Below are 19,603 nucleotides of genomic sequence, written 5' to 3' on the forward strand. Positions count from 1 at the left end.
ACCAATACAAAAAATGAATCTAATGGAAAAGGAACAGCAATTTCTTAACGGGGTGGGGAGACAACTTTGCACTCAGCACATCGAGATACTTTATTACCTTACTCAGTACATAAGCTTCTATTAGATAAACGGGGAGAAATGACACCCCCAGTGCTTCACCTTCCTGCCTGCTGTGTCCTCACAATTAAAAGAACAAGGAAGGCCTACTCCATGCCCCATGCTCTGCCCAGGTTCCTTACTTGGCCTTGAGACAGCTCTGTTAGACTGTGAGATCAGTCCCATTTCACAGATGACCCAGATGAAGCTCACAGCTCCCTGGTCTCCCATGGAGGCAGGTGGATGCAGGTGTGGAATGAGGTTCATCTCTCGCCCTCCACAGAGGCCCCTGAGTGGCCTGCCTTTGAGAAGATGCTTCCAGGCTTGAGACATTCTAGAGGACTCGGCCCTGCACGGCCTCCCTGCACAGCCCTTCTTGGTCACGGCTCATGGAGGAGGTGCCATTCCTGTCAGCAGCCAATTCTGAACTATTCTAAAGTTTTTCTCATTTTGTCTTTGTGCCTCCTGGGCTCTGAATGATATATTCTCTCTAGGGGTTACCACTGGAAGTTCCCAAGGGAATATTCAGCATTGTTGAAGTTGAAAAACACGTTTTAAAGTAAAAAATGAATATTAATTTATTTGAAACCCAGAGAAAATAGTTTCAAACCATTTCTCCTGTATAGGGTTAGCAACCATAGTTTCTGAAATAAACTAAGAGACAATTAAATTGGAAAATAATTTGTAATGAAAAAATATATACAGAATACATGAGGGCTCTTTGGCAAGTTTATGAAACTTGCATATCATAAAAAATAACTACACATGGGGGCCTGGTGCTATGGCGTAGCACGCTGATCCTCTGTAGTATTGGCATGCCATGTAAGCACCAGTTCATGTCCTGGCTGCTGCACTTCTGATCCAGCTCTCTGCTTATGGCCTGGGAAAGGGGCAGAGGATGGCTTAAGGCCTTTGACCCCTGCACTCATGAGGGAGATCCAGATCTAGGTTTCAGATTGGTACATTTTCAGCCATTGTGGCCATTTGGGGATAAGCCAGGGGATGGGTGATCTCGCTCTATCCTTTTTTTTTTTTTTTTTTTTTTTTTTTTGCCTTCCTTCTGTAACTCTGCCTTTCAGATAAAAATAAGTAAATCTTTAAAAAAAAAACTACACATAGATTTTAGAAATCTGTGCACCAAAATAAACGTACCCTTAAGTAAATTTTCCGAAGCACCCTCATATATGTGAATAGTTAAAATGTTAAAATATACGGAAACCACAAGGACTAGTACAATTCTAATGTAAAACCTCTGGAGATTATTTAATGGAAAGAACAAGAACATGAGTGTTGTGATTGCACCTTTGGAAAAGATGCTGTGTGTGTGTGTGCATGCGCGCACGCATGTGTTTACATGAAGAACCATGTCTGGAAAATATGCACCATTACATTGACAAGATACATTTAAGTCAGATGGTAGCAGATGGGCACATTAATTTAGAATCACAATTGTGGTTTTAGATACTGTTTGAAATTTTGTATTAAGATAGTTTTAATTTAAAAAAATGCTTAAACTGAATGTACTTGTGATCAGACTGACAAAAGTGGCATATGCATGTAGTCTTGACTTTGTAAAAGAATTCTTTCTATTCAGTTTCATGGGGGAAGCAAAGCAAACTTAAAGCCTGTGTTTACTGTGTGTGTGAGTGTGTAGCTCCTCTTAGCTCTTCTGCCTCAAATACTCCTATAACTCACAGCTGTAGCTTATCTACAGTTCCCAAGAGGACCAGTGTCCTATCTTCGGTTTACATAACCCAGAAAATGTGCTTTTCTATGTCCTGGAAAAATTATGACTCTACAGGGATTGCTGCAGATATGTGAAAAATTTCTGAAAACTGATCTCATTCATTTCCTGACTTCCCCCTCTCATTTCTCTGCGCTCAACGCCTGTCTACTCTCAAAGCCACAGTGTGGATATGGCCACAAGGGGACTTCACATCTTTCTTCATTTTTTTTTTTTTGAAATGAAAAGGAATACATTTTGTCAAGAGTAACAAATACCCTGAAATGGCTTGCTTTCTGATACTGAGTCTAAAATATACACTCTTATAAATTAAATAAGATCCATTTGTTGTTGACTGTGAATATGTATCACATTTGTTTCTCTTTATTGCCATTGTCTAATATTGCCTTTATCCATTCGCTCCTCAGTGTAGGTTGAGAAGTCCATAATGTGGAAGAGTCCTTCCTGGAGACCAGGGCATTCACCTTCTGTTACTGACCCCTGCAAGGCTTTCCAGCCCTCTCCCACTCGCTCTCAGTCATCCCCTCTCCAGCAGGCCAGATGCCTCTCTAGTGTTCCCATCCCTTCCAGATTACCTGCATCCTACTCCGAGCTGTTCTGCAGCCACTTACAAAGTAGATTACCAAGGCGGACAAGAGCTACTGCGTACTTCAGCATGTAGATGATGCCTGAGAACCCAGAATATTTGTTTTTTACAGTGTTCTTTTAAATCTTTCGGTGGCTTCAGAAAGTGTTGGGATTGTTCTACACATACAAGCATTAGCTGGGTTTTGAGGGAGGACATTGTGGTTTTTCACACTGCAGATACTTAACTATGGAGTGTGACAGCGTTGGTATGCTGGTGCCACCTTGTGACAGTAACGTGAACTGCAGTTGGATCATGGCTGAACAAGAAAGGGGAAAGGAGGGACTGTGGCCCATGCTCACATTACAGTTTTCTGAAGTCTGTGAAGACAAGAAGGAATCCCCACTGTTCCCGACATTTACAGACTCTAGACCAAGTGCAGATTCATATTATGTGCAAATGAAAGTTCTATATGACAGAAATAAAAGCATAACTAATTTTTATAATTTGAGACTTCAGGATGAATAACTGTAGATCTCCTTTACTCAAGATGAGTTAGGTTAGCTGTGGTGTTTGTAACCTACCCTTACCCTTCCCATGTAAATATATTTCAGTGTAAATATATTTATGTTGTAAATCTGAAATTCCTTTTCAGTCAAGTATTAGAGGATTTGTTGGTGGTGGTGGTGGTAGTTTGTTGTTTGGGCTTCTTTTGTTTTGTTTTACATTAACCAGGTGTTTTCCTTTATGGATTATCCTTCCTCCCCAAATAAATTTCATAGGTTTCCATGTAGTGAAAAACAGAATTCCTTTATTTTTTATTATGACTCCTTCATCCATATACAAGTATATATGTCTTTGTAAATACATCTTGATACATTCCTGAAAGTATTTTCTTGAGACCATGAAATCTGTAAAATTTTCTAGTAGTATAACACATTCAGAATACTGTTATTGATGTGCACTAGCAATAATACAGACTGTGTGGTTTCTCCACACAAGAGAAATAATGTGAATCATTGCTTAACTGACGAGCAACAAGCCATCTCTCAGCTTTTGCAATTGTCTTCTTTGTTGTTCATTTGTGTTGCCTGATTCGAATTATAGCCACTCAGTGTGGCTTACTAGGTTTTCACAGCCTTGTGGCCTACACTGTTCTGATATCCCACCGCGAGTAGATGAACACATCTTTTCAGAGTCTGTACAGTGCCAAGGCCATGGTTCTCTGTGAAGCTCATGTGGCTGTTTGCACAGTTTGTTAAACGTGTCCTGTTTGAATCTAGGAAACTGTCTCTCTTTTTAAGATGTATTTATTTTTATTGGAAAGTCAGATACACAGAGAGGAGGAGAGACAGAGAGGAAGATCTTCCATCCATTGATTCACTCCCCAAGCAGGTGCAACAACCGGAGCATTTTCTGGGTCTCCCATGTGAGTGCAGGGTCCCAAGACATTGGGCCACCCTCGACTGTTTTCCCAGGCCACAGCAGGGAACTGGATGGGAAGTAGGGCTGCTGGGATTGGAACTGGTGTCCATATGGGATCCTGGTGCGTGCAAGTTGAAGACTTTAGCCGCTGGACTAATGCACCAGGCCCTAGGAAACTCTCTTGGGAGAGTTGTAGAATAATGATAATGGAACTAGATCAGGATATGCATGCCTGTATTATGAATAGAAGTGTGTGTGTGTGTGTGTGTGTGTGTGTGTGTGTGAGAGAGAGAGAGAGAGAGAGAGAGAGAGAGAGAGAGAGAGAGAGGGAGAGAGAGAGAAAGAGAAATGGCTGACAATCACAATTCCTTCTGTTTTTTGTTGTTGCTGTTGTTTTGTTTTTGTTTTTGTTTTTTGCCCCTTTATGGCTTTCTTTGTGCCTTTCTAAATTTAGACCTCAAACTGAAGGAAGGGAAATCTCATGATGACCATCCTTGTAACCAAGGTCCTTGTCCACATCCATTATTACTATGTCCTGAAGATAAAACTCTAAAAGGGAAATTTATGCTGCAAATGGTATGGCTGGAAAGCTGGTATCGATTTAGCCTCTCGGAAATGAAGTCATGTGAGACTGGAGATGAATGAAGATGGTAGTGATGGTGACATCTTATCATATTGACATTCTCTGGACTCCATCATGGAATCACTCCTAAACCACTGTCTCAGTAGGAATATTTGGGACTTATCAGGCATAAATCAACTCAAGATAGTAGGAGTGGGGCCTTGTGCAATGGTTCAACGGCTAAATCCTCACCTGGAAAGTGTCAAGATCCCATATAGATGGTGGTTTGTGTCCCGTCTGCTCCACTTCCCATACGGTTCTTTGCTCATGGGCTGGGAAAACATTAGAGGATGACCCAAAGCCTTGGGACTCTGCACCTATGTGGGAGATCTGGAAGAAGTTTCTGGCTCCTGGCTTCAGGTTAGCTCAGCTCTGGCTGTTGCAGCCTCTTTGGTAGTGAACCAGCAGAAGCAAACTCTTTCTTTCTGTCTCTCTTTCTCTTCATAAATCTGATCTTTATTTGTGAAAAAGATCTTTTTAAAAAAGATAATAGGAGTGTGTATAGGGTGTGTGTGTATGGGGCACAGGTGGGGGGGAGGTCAATGTTTGCAGAAACACAGAACCTGGGAAGCTTTTCAGCACATGACTGAACTCACATCAGTTACTTGAAGGGGGTAGGTTCTGAGAATCTTGGTGGCCATGGCTGCTAACGTGTCAGCTCCAGATTAGAGGGGCAACCATCCTCAGGAGACTCCACAAACTCCCATCCCAGGCTAGGATATGGCACCTGACTGAAATGAGTTCATAGAATTGAAAAAAAAAAAACAGAAGAAAGAAAGAAAAAAAACAAAAATAAAACTCATGCTGTGTTGTTAGGACCTGGGGTCTCATGAGTGAAGAGATTTAGAGATGGAATTCCATCCCCTCAGCTGCAACATGCTATATGGGGCTTGAAGGTTCACTGTAGAGATTCCCACTTGTCTGAAAGCAGTAAATTCTCCTACTTAAGGAAAAAAGTTAATGTTTTATGGTATTTTCAATAAGTTTCTGCATTTTCTGACTGTTGAGAAAAATAGCAGTAAAGCCCATAAGCACCATCAAAGGAGTGCGATAGAAACTTCTAGAAGGCATTGTGCCACTGTATTATGGATTCTTCCCTGGTAGTCACATATTTTTTTTGGTAGTCACACAATTATCCATCCTGTAGTGACAATCTGGAGATTTCAAGTGTATCAAGTGTTATTGTAAAATGAGTTAAAATATTTTTATAATTAATTTATGCTGTATTTTGCCCAATTATTAATATGATCACATTCTCTTAAATAACCCAGTATTCTTTTTTGATTTATTTATTTGTACTTGAAAGGCAGATTTTACAGAGAGAAAAGGAGAGAGAGAGAGGTCTTCCATCTGCTGGTTCACTATGGCTGGATCTGAGCTGATCCAAAGCCCTGAGCCAGAAGCTTGTTTCTGGGTCTCCCATGTGGGTATCGGAGTTTAAAGTATTGGACCATCCTCTGTTGCCCTCCTAGGCAATAAGCAGGGAGCTAAACTGAAAGTACGTCATCTGGGGCATCAACTGACACTCATATGGAGTGCCTCCACCACCTGGCAGGTGGAGGATTAGCCTGTTACGTCCCCATGCCACCACCAATAACCAACTATTCTTAAAACCTTTATGAGGGCCCGGCAGCGTGGCCTAGCGGCTAAAGTCCTCACTTTGAATGCGCCGAGATCCCATATGGGCGCCGGTTCTAATTCTAGCAGCCCCGCTTCCCATCCAGCTCCCTGCTTGTGGCCTGGGAAAGCAGTCGAGGACGTGCCAAGGCCTTGGGACACTGCACCCGTGTGGGAGACCTGGAAGAAGTTCATTTAGTAGCATGTTATTTAACTTTATGGTGTTCTTAATTTCTTTTTTATTCCTGTTGTTGATTTTGTTTTGTGGCTTTTCGTTTAAGGGGATGTATAGTAGCTGTGTAATGGAGACTGTCATATCTAGTAACATGATATTTAACTTCATGGCATTGTAATTTTTTATTTTTTCTATTATTGATTTTGTATTATGACTTTTCATTTGAGGGGATGTACAGTAGCTGTGAAATGGAGACTAACATATCCAGATGTGAGGATACAATGTAGTATGCATTTCTACTTCCAGACAAAGATGAACTTCCAATGAAACAGTTTACTGTATCTTGACAATAGGATGCTGGACTCTCTGCCATTGTCCATGCCCACAATGATGGACATATGACTGTGTATGAAGAACTATACTTTAGTAATGATATGGAGGAACTAGGTGGGTTGGGGGGAAATTGGGGTTGGGATAATGGAAATACCAGGAGCCTATGGAACTGCATCATAAAATGATGATGATGATGATAATAATAATAATAATAATAATAAAATGTAAAATGAAAAAGACCATACTTGTGGAATGTTCCTTTTGATTAAGATAATTGCATCAGTAATATGGAAAAGTACATGAGTATTTCAAATGCTTTATTGAGATATGATTCATCTGTGATATTTTGGATGTATTTAGCTGTTTGCTTTAGTAAGTTTTTTCTTTATGCATTAGTAAAATCAATGCTATCGTCAAGGTAATAAGCATATCTATCACCCCATCATCATTTTCCTGCCCCTTTGCAGTCTTCTCGCATAACTAGTTCCCTCCAGGCCCCATGTTCCTTCTGCTCCTTCTCTTTTACAGACAACCACTAATTTGCATTTCCTAAAATTTTATAAATGAAGTTATATACTGTGAATCCTTTTGTGACGTCTTGCATCTAGCCTATTTATTATTTATTCATACCATTGCATTCGTGAACAATTCTTTCTAAGTTGCTAAGTGGTATTACATTATGCTGATAAGTAACAATCAGTGTTAGCCATCCACTTTTTCATGGGCAAGTAGGCGATTTTCTGTTTGGGGAACTTTTTTAAATTAATTTTTTTTTTTAATTTTGAATTCGATAGAGTCTGTGATCCCTCCTCCTAATTCCCATGCCCCGACTGATTTTCCCCATATTATTACAAAGGTATAGTCCTTCATAAGGAGTTATATTTCCATCAGTCTGTTTTGGGCCACTTCTAAATGAGGCTGCCATAATACTGTGTAAAAACCTTCACCTTCACATGGACATACGGTTTGCTTTTCTCTAAATAGCAGGTTTACAGTGGTTGACTCATAGGATAGATGTGAGATTTACATTGCAAGAAACTGCCAAGCTGCTGTCAAAGTGCTTGTATGATTTTTCACTTCAGTAAGTATTGTATGAGAACATCAACCTCCACAACATTACCATTGCTTGATATGGTCAACTTGTGTAATTCAATTCATTTTTCAGGAGAGTAGGAGAGGTTAGTGGCATCTCATGGTAGTTTGAATTTATATTTCCCTGACAATTAATGATATTGAGGATCTTTTCATGTGATTATGTACAATTTGTACTTCTGCTTTGATGAACTATCTGTTCCAATCATTTTTCTACATATTAATTGGAATGTCTAGTTGGCTCATATTGAGTGTTGTGAGATATTCTATCTTCTGGATATAAACCTTTGGCCAGATATGATGTATGAATATATTTCCTACTTACCTTTCTTCTATTTCTCCACCCTCAAGTGTCATCGTTGGAGAAGATAGTAATTTTAAGGAAGCACAATTTACAAATTTGTTTACTTATGGTTTGAATGTGGTGTAATACATAAGAAATATTTGCCGGGGATGGGCATTGTGGCATAGTGCCAATCACTGCCTACAGTGCAGACATCCCATCTAGGCACCAGTTAAAGTCTCAGCTGCTCCACTTCTGATCCAGTTCCCTGCTAATGCACCTGGTGAGTCAGTGGAGGATGGCCCAAGTCTTTATGCCCCTGCACCCACGCTGAGACTTGGAAGAAACTGCAGGCTCCCAGCTTCAGTCTAGCACAATTCTGACTATTGTGAACACTTGGGGAGTAAACCAGTGGATGGAAGAATTTTCTCTCTACCTCGTTTTCTCTATGTAAGTGTGCCTTTCCAATAAAAATAAATACAAATCTTTCAAACAGAAAATGTTTACCTAACCCAAAAGTCACAAGAATTTCCCCCTATGTTTTCTTCTACAAGTTTTTACACGTTTAGACTTTCATATGTAGCTCTCATATTCTCCATGAGTTGACTTTTACAAATGGAGAATATATATGTACACATTTATATCCCAAAACACTCTGAGATTAGTTTATTTCTGGCATATGGGCATCTAAAAGTTCTAGTATTATTTGTAAAAAGAGAGAGAGAGAGAGAGAGAGAGAGAGAGAGAGAGAGAGAGAGAGAGACAAAGAAAAGAAAAAGAAAAGACTGCCCTGTCTCTACTGGATTGCATAGTAGGTAAAACTACCACCTCTGGCATTGGCATCCCATATGGGCTCCAGTTTGTGTCCCAGCTGTTCCACTTTCAGTCCAGCTACCTGCTGATGGCCTGAAAGCAGCAGAGGATGACACAGGTGATTGAGAGATCCACATGAAGTTCCTGGCTTCTGCCTGGCCCATATCTGGCCATTGTAACCATCTGGGGAATGAATCAGAAGATGGGAGAATGGTCTCTCTCTGTCTCTCCCTCCCTATAAATAACTCTGATTTTATAAATAAATAAATCTTTGAAAAAAGGATTTTTCCCTTATCTAGTAAATTTGCATTTGTATTTGAATGTTAGAATAGTCCTTTAATTTCTTTTACAACTTTGATATCAATTTTACTGAGCTTGCAGTGAATCTATTGATAAAATCAGCGAGACTTGGCATTTTGATAATATTGAGTCTTCTAACCCATCATCAGGCTATTTCCCCTTCCAAATAGGTCTTTTTTAGTTCTCTCAGAAAGGCTGTACAGGTGTTGCAAATGTGTGTATGGATTATCCATAATATTTCAAAAATTTGATGTTGAACAGCATAATTCTAAAATGTAATTTTCAATGGTTATACTGTCTACAAATTGACAGCAGCAGGCTATTTTACAATAACTGTTGAAGAATTATCTTGATTAAAGCACAACCAAAGTTAAGTTGCATTTGCATGGTATACTTCCATAAAAGCATTAGGGGATCATTGTCAGCATATTCAAGCTAGAAATAAACATGTTCCAATAGTCAAATCTACAGGTAACTTTGGAAGAATCAGTCCACATAATAACATGACTTAGGGGCTTTCAACTTTATATGTGTAGTTAGAAATGAATCTGTTGATATGTGTGGCTCTGTTTCACTGAGCAGTGAATCCACTGTAAAGAATTCTCAGAATCTTAAATGGTAAGAGAGGGAGAAAGAGCATTTCTCTCCATAAGTTTGTATATATGCATATGTATATTCATTTGTATATCATTGAAACTTCCAGGAATGTCTATTTTGAGGAATACTTCAGGTTGATTACTGTGATTATGTCAGTCCTTCTAAATGCGTAGCATACGTTGAAAAGGGGATTAAACTGACTGCTGTGCTTTTTCCTCACCTTTCCTAGGCCAGCATGGTTACCATGGTGACTCAAATTGCTGTGAAATTGGAGGTACACTGAGCTTCCATTTATGCTTCTCACTTGAATCACTTAATCCAGTGTTGTGTGCTGTTTTTCCAATGCTGCTGTTTCTTCTAAAGTGATTAGCATTCTCTGATTTATTTTTTTAGTCACACATATATTGTTTATTTATAGCAGTATGACTCAGATAGTCCAATTTCTTTCAAATGACTAAATTCCACTATTATCATTATTAAAAATTTATGTTAAATTATCCTAGAATTGGTTGGTGAAAGTCCCTTCCAGTGGGTCTCAGGATGGAGTGTCTCATGCCTGGATCCCAGACGCCAGCCATCACGTGCATGTGGTGAGCCATCCCCGAGGGCTGCTCCCTTCAGGGTGAGTACACCAAGTGGGGAGGTCTCTGTGACTGGGCAGGTCCGGGGCCCACCTGCCACCCTCATTGGGTAGTGAATGGGATTGGGGAGGGGCGTGACCTTGGGCCTGGGAGTTTAAAATTCCAGCAGCCTCCTGGCTGCTGGTGGGTCTCAAGACAGGGCGTCTCATGCCTGGATCCCAGATGCCAGCCACCACATACACGTGGTGAGCTGTCCCCAGGCTGCCAGTGCGCCATTTGGTGCCAGGCTCAGCCTACTGGTGGCCCAGCCAGGCAGCTCTGGGGTTTTGGTTCTTTGAATCGCTGCTTGGGTAGCTCCAGGTTGAACCCACTGAGCTTCTAGGACGTGAATCAATCGTAAAGATTACCAATGACAGTAACGCTTCCTTCGAAAAACTTGTAATCACTGAACAATGCTGACCCCAAATACCTGGCCATGTAAAAGTTATGGCTTGGGGCTTGTCTGCAGAATCATATCCTGTTACCTGACATGATGATGGATCAGGAGAAGGGTCACATTAAACATGGTCGTTACATTAACTAGCACTCAAGAACCATATCCGGGGTAGATTCTGTGAGGGATGTGTGGGCCAAACCCTGTGGAAATTCTAGCCCCACTGGTTAGCTCAAGGGTTGGGGTGGTGATGGACTAAGGTAGGTGTGACCATCAATCACAGGTAAAGGAACCCACAATAGTCTGGACTGGGCGAGGCAGCAGCACCCAAATGTGCATCCTGACAAGGGTGTGGGGTGAGCTGGACTGCAACTTTCACCAGTTCATACAAGGCCAAATGGGAGGCCAGACTACACCGGGCACTTGCCTAAACCCAATGGCATGTGTGAGAACTGGGTCTGGGAGTGGAGTAAGTGGAGGATCTTGGGAGGCGAGTCATAGCTCTCGCTCGTGAACATGTGGTCCAGACCTGGGGGTCGGACAAGTTGGGCAAAGTAGCTCCAACAGCTGGGGAATGTGTCAATTGGTAATGGAACAGGGTGGACCAGGCAGGACTGAGCAAACCTTAGCCCACAAGCGAAACTAGAGACCAGGATGGAACACAGGTCATGCCGAGTTAGCATCTTGCACCTACTGGCCTGCATGTGCCAGGAACGCTAAGCCACAGTGTCTAAGGCAGAGGTAGGGACAGGTGAGGGGCTCTGCCAAGCTGAGTCAGAGCAACCACGGGCAGGCGCGTGATCTACGGCTGGAAACAGGCCCAATTGGGGAGGCAAGGGGACAACCCTAGCTGGGTTGAGGTTCCCACCAAGGGGCAGGTGGCCTGAAATGGGGGCTGCGTTCTGATTAGGAAGCGGTTGTAGTCTCCCTTGGCACAAGTGTGGACTGGGATTGGATGCATCGAGCCGGGTCAGACTCCAACACCCTCTGGTGTCCTGGAGGACCAGGGTAGATGTGGGATGGACTAGGCTGGGTCTCAACCCCTACTGAGCCATGTGTGAGCTGTATGTGGGTATGGACGAGTCATGGCTGGGCTGAAACATCCGCAAGGACCAGAATGGGGTGAAAGCCAGCCAGGAAAAGCCACTGTTCCTGCTAGGACAGGAGGTGAACTGAGTAGGGCTGGCTCATGGACCCCCTGGTATGCACAAAATCTGGCATTGGGAGGGGTTCTGATGGAGGAGCCTGGGCAATTCCTCTGGCAGGACACAGTCCCTGCAGGTAAGCACAAGAAGCATGATAGGAAACAGCCCAGAATAGGCCATGGAAAGTTTCCCACTGGCACACATTCAGCATGGGTCAGGGGCAGACCAGGCTGAATCAGTTCATGTCATCCACTGGCGAATCCGAACACCAGAACAGAGTGTGGGTTGAGCCGGGTTTGGTCGCGACAAAACCAGTACACATTATGGAATGCCAGGGCGTGGTTCCCTGTACTGGATGTGACCGCAGCACCCAACCAGCACACGTGAGAACCAGGAAGGGAGAGGGCAGAGCCGGCAGGGGAATAAGGGGTGGTTCCCTTGCTGGACAGCTACTCCCACTGGAGAGCTTGGGCTGGGATGGGGACAGACCAGACTAAGCAAGGCTGCAACACCTGTGTGCTGCATGTGGACCAGATCAGGGAAAAGCCAGGCTGGGCTGATTATTCCTGTGGGTGCAAGCATAAATTAGAGTGAGTGAGGGATGTTTGGGCTTAGCCACAGCATCAGCTGGCAGAAGCTGGCACTGGGGTCTAATTCTGTCAAGTCAAACCACAGAACTACCTGGAGCGTGCATAAACCGGGACTGAGAGAGACCTGGGAGGGAAAAAGTGGGCTCCTCCCTCTTGGGTTACCACTTCCACAGAAGGGTAAGAAAACTAGGACAGCAGCTGGGGTGGCTAGACAGATACCCAACAGCATCTGTGTGGGCTGCATAGTGGAGCTGGTTAGATGGAACAAAGCTTTAATACCTATTGACAAGTACAAGAGCCAAATGGGATGGGGGACAGACTGGTCTACTGCTACACATACTGGCAAACCAGGGTAGGGGACGGGCCTGGCGGGGGTTATTGTGGGTCACTCCAACTAGGCTGCAGCTCCCACTGGTTTATGCAAGGGCCAAGTATGTGCTGGGCAGAACCAGGCTGGACTGCAACACCCATTGGTTCCAGTGCAACTCGGGACCAAAAACAGAACCAACCCAGCGATCGCAACCACCAGCTGATCAGGGCGATGGACTGTGGCGGGCCCTGTACTTGCTAATACATACAAGAATCTGGTCTGAGAACACCTCAGACAAAGTTTCTTTGGAGATCACCCCAATCGAACTGCTGGACTCAGAACCCTAACCAAGAAAAGACAGAAGACAGAACAGGTCAATCAACCATCTCAGCTATATGTTGGCAGCGAAATACAGGGCAAACGGAGACTCTATGATGGACTGTGTCAATCACTGGATTCTTCAAAGACCTCATCGTGCATGGAGTGGCAAGATTGGCAGCGATTCATAACTGGTGAACTATCAAAACCACTTGAGCAAGAACTTCGGAGCATGCCCTACATCCAGGACCTGGGGTGGGGTGGGAAATTGAGTGGGCCTTCTCCCTTAATAACCCCCCTTTAAACATGAAGGAAACAACATGGAAATAAGTCTTACCCACTTTCCTGTAACCCTTGAACCTTTTTTACCCTAATAACTATGTAAAGATTGTCAAAAATATTAAAAAAAATACATAAAAAAGAAAGTCCCTTTCAATTCACCTCACTAACCATTTGACACATCCTTTCCTTAGACCTTCTTGGGAATGTATTTCACTCTCTGGTCCCGTCTTTCCATCTGTAGAAGCATTGAATGATGCCCACCTCAAAGCATGACTTTAAGGATTTTAAGAAAAATGGCTGGAAATGACAACCTATGGCGTGTGGTATGTAGCAGGCCCACAACAAATGTGATTCCCTTACTCCAGTGTCTGTATTCTGTCAATGCCTTACCATAACAGCATGGTTGCAGAGAGACTAGTTGGAAATGGAACACCATGTAAGGATAAACTCACATTTCCATAATGTCTGAATTTCAATGTTACTACTATGAGCAGGAGGTCATTGCAGGGGAGCCAGGGAAGCACAAAAGCATTATTGCACATCTCCAAGTGGAGAAGTGCAAGCCATGACCCACTCTTGTTTACATTTAATGTGCTTTTTCATCCTCTTACTTCTGTCTCTATTTCATCACCTTTCTTACCCCCTTACTTTGTCTTCTAGTGTCATATCAGACAAGGGTTTGGATTTTGCACCCCCAGAACTGAGAGCCCATAGAGAAGAACCAAGTGTTTTGCTGAATCGGAGGTTCAGGGAAAGGGAGTGAAGAAATCTGAGTTTCATTGTGGGATATTTTAGGTAAATGCCTTGCTTTCCAATGGCCTCATCTACAAAGCAGAATCCTTCTGTATTGGTCAGCTTTTTGCTACTACAATGAAATAGCTGAAACAACTCACTTTATGAAGAGAAAAGGTTATTGAGCTCACTATTTTAGAAGTTCAGGTCTGAGTCATGGTATCCCTCCCCATTGCTTTAAGCTCTGGTGAGTGTGGAGGATGATAATGGTGAATTATGTGTGTAAAAAAAAGTGAAGTGGTGAGCCAGGCAACGGATCAATTTGATTGGCCCCAACTTAGTCTTTTGTAATAATCATGAGAACACAAGAGGTTACATGAGAACTTCTTTCCCAAGATCTATTGCCAATGATTTAAAGATCTCCCATTAGACATACTGCCCAAACATCATAATTGAATTATGCTTTCACCCTTTACATACCACTGAATTATGACTTTGCAGTTGAAAACTGTGTATGAATTCAGTTCAAATTATATCCAAACTATAGAGCCTCCCAACCACCAAGAATACTCTGGAGACTGAGAGCCCATATGGGAAAGGAGGGAGGACTAGTGCATTTTTAGAGAACTGCATTAATAGAGACACCCCAGATGTCCCAGAATTTTCCATGGAAGACAATAAGCAACACATATTGAAATGTGAGCTATTTAGGTCAGCATTTTTCCAAGTGTGGTTCATGGACCACTTTGAAACCAAACCCCTATAATGTAAAACAGAACCCAGCCTCCTGTCTGTCTCCTGTAGCACCTGCTGTCCTTGCCTATTTGTTATCAAAAGGAATTCACTGATTTAAGAGTGTGATCCAGCTAACCTTATGAAGTTCTAATCTCTGGACTCAATGAATCATTTGCTTCTGCAATAGAAGAGGACTTCAATGGCCAGTGTTGCCCTGGAATGATTTGGGTAGGGGAATTCCAGGACTGGGCAGAATGTAACTGTCACATTCATGTAACTCCCAGAACAACTGGAGCCCACCTGCCCATCAAATTCCCTAAAGAGTACAACATCACTAACCAATCAAAGCTAGGTCACAAGCTCCACTGACCAACCAGCAACTTGAATATAAACTGGCTCCAATTTTAACTTATAGGGACCTTCACCCCTAACTCCTTGGAGAGCCCTGGAATTAAGTGACAGTGGCCAGGCTCCGTGCTCTGTGCTTTGCAACAAATACGTACTAATAAATAAATGAATCCATCACCCAGTGATTGACTTTCTGCATGTCAGGGGAGTCGAACTAGTTTGGGAGCTCTACACCAATGCCTCAAATTAGTTTGGGCTATTTTAGGCAACAACTTACTAAGAATTGTCAAGGAGTACTTGCTAAAATAGCAGTATTTTGGTCGACTCTGAGTCTGCTGAATCACAGCAACAGAGGGTCAGAGAAAAATGTTTACTTTTTTAGTCATTTTTCCAGTTGGTCTTGGTGTTCCTCCACATTTGAAAAGTACTGCTGTGGACTTATAACAAAGTTGTTATATTTTGATTCATTTAATGTTTGGTGTTATTGTTCGTTACTCCTGCCACTCAGCTTTAAATATGTGTCTTCTGTGTTGTATCAAACAGGTAACAATTTTCTTCAATTAATTCGTATTTTAAAGATTTATTTTTATTTGAAAGGCAGAGTTACAGAGAAAGAAGAGACAGAGTGAGATATTTCCATTTCTTGACTCACTCCCTAAATGGCTGCAATGGCCTGGGATGGTTCAAAGTAGAACAGCTGGGAAATAAACCGGTGCCCATATGGGATGCTAGCACCATCCATGGAGGCTTAATCCACTATGCCACGACATCAACTCCTCAATTAATATTTATTCAACAACTTATATAAGAGATTCTGATCCAGACTCTGGGGAAACAGAGAACAAGACAGACAGGGCCCCTGGAGTATCATTTCAGTTTGGGAAGACTAGCGATAAGCAGACAAGGAAATAAGCAGTTTAATTTCCTTTGGAGATTGGCGCTTTGAAGGAAATAAACACATACGGTGGAAAATTACTCGAAGAAGGATTATTATAGAATGGAACTGTTACTAAGATTTTCTCAGAAAGTGATACTTCAGTGTCCCTGTGTGAGCTGTGGCACCAGTAGACCCAGGAGCAAAGGAATAGCTGGCATAGCTGGAGCCTGACAGACATGGTACCCACATATGGGAGGCCAAGTGTTAGGGCAGAAGGGAGCCACGGGCATGAGCCTAGGTCATGATTCTGAGTGGGGAGGGTTAGAGTGTCAGAATGGCATGGTCTGACTCAGCTGTCGGAAGGAGACTCTGGCTGCTGTGTGCGAGTGGACAGGAGAGGACAAGGCTGTGAGGGAACATTGGAAAAAGGCAGGGGAGGGAGGAGAGTGAAATAGGTCCCTGCAACGGTGAGCAGAGGGAAGGTTACCTCTGACTAGACTATCCTGGAAAGGCAGGCAAGCCCTGCAGTGGCTGTGTGGGGTTGTAAAGACAGAATCTGGGACGATCCCTGGGCTTTTGGTTTGGCCTTGTGGGAATCTGGTGCTGCTGTTCTCTGAGCTCGATTTTTCCCTACACTCGGAGGTATTCTCGGATTAATTCAGCTTACAGCGGTTGTAGTAAAAAATTAGTGATTGGCAAAAAAGCATCCGGGGCGAGGAGCACTCCCAGCGAGGCGCGCATTTGAGGAGGTGCGGATCTCAGGAGCAGGTGCTGCCCAGGAAGCAGAAGCTAGAGCCTTTCGTGCCAGTGAAAACAGGATCGCGGTTTAGAGACACGGTGAACACTGTGTTGTCGGGAGCGAACTCACTGTTGCTTTCTCCCTGAGCATCATGGCAGCGCTCACCTTGGGCTACTTTGTAACCACCGCCTTCAAAGACAGGTACATACTGCAGCTGCAGGTTTCCCACATCCTGCTAAAAAAAACATAGAAGACTTCACTGGACCCAGACGAAAAGTGACCTGGGACTTATTACATTCCATATAACTGCCGATCTGGAGAAGACATTTGACTGGAACGTCAAGCAATTGTTTCTCTATTTATCAGCAGAATACTACACAAAATACAATGCTGTGAATCAAGTGGTCCTCTGGGGCAAGATTGTCCTGAGAGGTGACAATCCAAAGCTGCAGGTGAAAGATATAAAAACGAAGTATTTTTTCTTTGACGACAGAAATGGTCTCAAGGGAAACCCGAATGTCACTTTGACCCTATCTTGGAATGTTGTGCCGATTGCTGGGATTCTCGCTCTTGTGACAGGATCAGGACATGTGTCTGTCTCATGTCCAGATGCATATGACATAATGAAGACTTACTAAATTATTCTGAATTTTAAACAACAGAGTTTTTAAAATAAATTTATTTATTAATTATGTTGTATTATGTGACACAGTTTTATAGGTACTGGGATTCTCTCCACCCCCTCCCCAAACCCTCCCACCATGGTGGATTCCTCCACCTTGTTGCATTACCACAGTTCAGGTTCAGTTGAGATTCCCCCATTGCAAGCATATACCAAACATAGAGTCCATCATCTTATTGTCCAGTCAAGTTCAACGGCTTCTTAGGGAGACCTTCTCTGGTCTGAAGGTAGAGCCAGTAGAGTATCATCCAGATCAATTAAAAGCTCCAACATACCATCAGCAACAATTTATAACGTTATGGAAGTAATTGACATAGTATTGAGTAACCAATATGTTAAAAATACATATGCTTGTATATTTCTAATCAGGGTAAATGTGTTTATGTTTTCAAGCATTTAATATGTGTTATGGTGAAATCATTTAAAATCCTTTTCTTCTTGATTATTTTTATAACAGAAAAATATATAGTACATTAACTGTTTTGACCCTAATGTGAGTAGAACCCCAGGGCTTCTTATTTTTGTGTAGCCAAATAACCTAGTACCTATCAATTAGACTGTCTTTAACCTCTCTCTCCACTAACCTTCCCCAGAGTCTATAAAGAACCATTATAGTTTAATTTCTGTGATGTGCCCTGATTATTGATGATCCCTTCCCAAACCCTCAGCAGATACTCTCTTGTGGATAGAAGTAGTCCTTGTGTTTGAAAGGCATCAAATTATTAAGCTGTAGTATGGACATCAGAAAATAGATCAATGTAGCAGTGACAGTGTAGGGGAAAGTGTTTCTTCTTAATTCCATCAAAACTAGGCGTTACCAGCTTTTGTCTTTTTATTTCACTCTTATCTACTCATTTTCCAGATTTTTGTTCCATTAGACTAGATTCCTTAATGGGCCTTTAAACTTCCATATCCAGAAGTACTGCATCTAGATTTGCTAGATTGAGCAAATAAAATATAAAATACCCAATCAGATGCAAACAACCAAATGGTATTTCATGCCACAACAGAAAGTGAAAACTTTTACATGTATGGAACTGCATTTATTTCAGCAGGCTCACATGATTATGGAGGCCAGATGTCAACATCTGCAATGTAGGCTTGTATACTAGAGTACTGGGAAAATCTAATATGACATTTCATGTCTAAAAGTTATCTACACCATCCTTTCCAGCTAGAAGAGATGAGACTTTTATTATATACATGCTATTGCCTGACTGCAAGGCCCAGCCACATTCTAGAGCAGAAATCTACTTCTCTCAAAGACCACTCTTAAATGTTAATGTCATCACAAAGCACACAGAAACAATTAGAATCATGCTTAACAAGATCATCTAGGCATCATGGCACATCCAAGTGGACACCTAAAATTCATTGCCATGCCATGAGGACAGGTGTTTGGTGCAGTGATAAAGACATGGCCTCTCTCTTCCATAGCCCATGTCACAGTGGCTGGGTTTGAGTTCTAGTGCTGGCTCTGATTCCAACTTTCTGCTAGTGCATGCTGTGATCCAGCAGCTGATGCCTCAAATTCTTGGATACCTATCACCCATGTGAGAGATGTGAATTGATTCTGGGCTCCTGGGTTCAGCCTGGCCCAACTCCAGCTGAAGTAGGCATTTGGATAGTGAACAAATGAATGAGAAAATTTCCTCTACCTTTACTTCTCCTCTGACTGCCTTTCAAATAAGATGAAAATAAATACAAGACAGCTGAGTTCCAGGGTTGGAGGACAGGATGGGGCTGATCAGTGTGTCTCCCCTTACCCTCCCCAATAGGAAGTGGTCCCGGCTCTGGAGAGGAGGAGTGTGTAGTGCGTGAGGCTGCGTGTGTTTGGGCCTGGATGACCCTCCCCATGGTAGAAAATAGCCAGAGTGAGGAATGCAAATTCCGCAGGAGAAGCTAACATATGCATTCACTAGATGTCTGCCTGCAAAATATCTGTTCTGGTCTTGTAGGCCTGCCTCTCAGGAGTAACTGTGAAGTCCCTTAAATCACTGCTTTTGAGTTCCCAGGTCATTTAACCACCTGATTAGGGACAATCTTTCATTGTGCAGCCACAGAGGGAAACTGCTTAGTATGGGATGTGGTTCTCCATGACCCCCTTTGAGGGCTGATCTCATCACCTAGAGACCTAGGTCAGCTACACCCACCCACCTCCCATCCCCC

The 19,603-nt window shown here is 42.7% G+C and overlaps 1 pseudogene; it reads left to right on the forward strand.

Annotated features, from left to right (window-relative positions):
* Nucleotides 1–2,654: 2,654 nt before the first annotated feature.
* LOC101521976 (signal peptidase complex subunit 3-like) lies at nt 2,655–17,390 on the forward strand (annotated as a pseudogene).
* The last annotated feature ends 2,213 nt before the right edge of the window (nt 17,391–19,603 follow it).

The sequence above is a fragment of the Ochotona princeps genome, chromosome X (assembly GCF_030435755.1).
Source record: "Ochotona princeps isolate mOchPri1 chromosome X, mOchPri1.hap1, whole genome shotgun sequence".
Classification (NCBI taxonomy): Eukaryota; Metazoa; Chordata; class Mammalia; order Lagomorpha; family Ochotonidae; genus Ochotona; species Ochotona princeps.